The following is a 2448-nucleotide window of genomic DNA, read 5'->3' on the forward strand; positions in this document are numbered from 1 at the left end:
CCCCGCCTGAAAGAAGCAAGAAGTGTTCCTTCAGTATTTAGGAAGTTTGTCATCACACAATCACTTTAAACAGCTGCAAGTTGGTCAGTCTTAAAAATCAGGAGCCATTCCTGTAAAACACACTCATTTTTGGTACTGCAGTGCAACTTAAGGCTTTGAAAGCTCTTCTCAAAGTAACATTAAGCATGACAAGTCAGATGACTGAACTTCAGGAGAGACCAATATTCACAACTGCACATGCAAGCTCTGACACTTTCTATGCAAATTTATGAAAACATAGCTAGACTTTTCTTAAAATACTAATCTGCTTCCCCAAACTTTTTGACTTTTGTCTCTGTCATTCATCTCTCCACCTTGGGCCCCCTGTTGTAGTCTTCTTTCCCTCCAATTTCTCCCTCACTTCAATCTCTTCTTACTACAACTTCTACCCAATCACTAGATTTCTTCACACTAAATTCCCCAGCTCAGTCTTTTTCTCTTGCTTTAACCTACATTTCCCATTTCCTCCCAGCACCATTTTCTAGTTACTTTTTGCCCCCGCATCCACAGGGGCTTCTTCCTCTTCCTGAGCACTACACAAGTGAGCACAACAAAAGCAAAAAGACAACGTTTTTCATGTGCTCTCAAATGAGAGATACCATTACTAATGCCACAGCTCAAAACTTCAGCCTTATGCCAGGACTGGCACCACTCTCCCTCCACGCCAGGCTGCTGCAGCAGGGCCAACAAATGCCAGGCTCTTGTGCTGCCACAGCCTGACGTTGTCAAACCCAGTTCAGTCAAAACCTGCAAGCACAGAGAGAAAACCTGCTGAGCAACAGCACCAGGGTAAGAAAAGCTTGCTTTCTTTTCAAGCTCTTTCTTTAAATACATGCTAACTACTGCTTTTGCCCACAAAATTGTAATTAAAAGCAAGCCGTGCTTTGCTCAATGGATGCGAGAACATTTACTTCCCACATATGCCAAACAGTGGAGACACTCAGGCAACACAAGGAGGCTATTTTAACACTCAAGTTAATCAGGCCTGGATTTCTGAAATACCATCTTAAAAACCAATTAATATACATTAACTGTGAGATGTGAAAGCACACAAAAAACTTTCCAGGGATGTAATACAGGGCTAGCAAATTGCTAAGAAAATCACTGATAGCTTTACTGCTTATATTTGCTCCTACGCTTTAATTCTAAATTTGGTCAAAAAAAAAAAAATCACTGACATCTAATTTAGGATGACTAGGGGTTTTCTTTAAACTCTGCGATTATTCCAAGAACACTGACTAGAAATTAAATTGTTATCCATCAAAACACCCTATGACAAAAATCTGATATTCCAAGTATTATCACATTATACTCAACTTTTAGACAAAATTTACAGCACTTCAAGTTCTGTCAGTAAGTCTAATGAGAAAGATATTGTTGTGCATTTAGCTTGCAAATTCACCCTGACACCTAAATTCACAATATACCTGTAAGAAAACAATCCTGATACTGTGTTAAAAGAATCTCCACATTTTTAGTTAAAAGTTGAATACTGGTTAGAACACTAAGCAGTAACATTTTAGCCTAAGTTTTATTAGAAAACAAATTTGAGAGAATCATTCTTTGAAGCACTTGGATAAACAATTGTGTTTTGCTAAGAAATGCAATAAATTTGAGTACCTGAAAAGCAGAAGTCATAGAAACCTACAGGCAAATGAGAACTAATTTTACAGAACATTATTTGCTTAGGCAAACTTTTGAAATCAGAGCAGTTGAATTAAACTCTACAATTCAGCACCTTGACAAGAAGGTAGAAGTTTTACTAAGGTTAGTGAGAGAGGTTTCAAGATAGTTAAATCAACTATCAGGAAATTCACTTCTCTCAAAACATTTAAATTCCCTGGCAAATTAAAATTAAAAATGTCACATCTTTCAATTAGCCATAAATCAAATCCACATCTACATCACAAATACACAACACTTATGAAAATACTGTACCATTATCAAAGATTTTCTTCAAAGTACTCATTTTAAGATGATGCAACTTAAAAGAAATCTGTAGGAGTTTTACGCAGTTAAAGTTCATTGTTTCAGAGCTGGTGCTAGTACTAGGTTTGGTTGGTTGGGGTTTGTTTATTTTTGGGTTTTAAACACACACCTTGGTCTGTTCTGTGCATGTGAGTAATTACATTACACTGAGCAACATTGTAGAATCACATACTGACTGACAGCACAGCAATGAAGTTGGCATCCACCTGGCATTTCAGAGAAATATGCTCCATCAAATATTATATGACAACCACTGTCCCTTGCTTTTACAGTAAAAGCAGTTCTGTCTACCTTAGTCTGTTCAATTTACCCTCCTCCTATTAATTACAGAGATGCAGTTAAATAGTTTTTCTAAACTTTCCCACCAGCTCCTGCTAGAAATTCGTTTTTGCAATAAGTATAGTTTAAGTGCTCTATTGT

This window comes from Manacus vitellinus, unplaced genomic scaffold (genome assembly GCF_001715985.3).
Source record: "Manacus vitellinus isolate BGI_N305 unplaced genomic scaffold, ASM171598v3 scaffold_29_pilon, whole genome shotgun sequence".
Taxonomy (NCBI): Eukaryota; Metazoa; Chordata; class Aves; order Passeriformes; family Pipridae; genus Manacus; species Manacus vitellinus.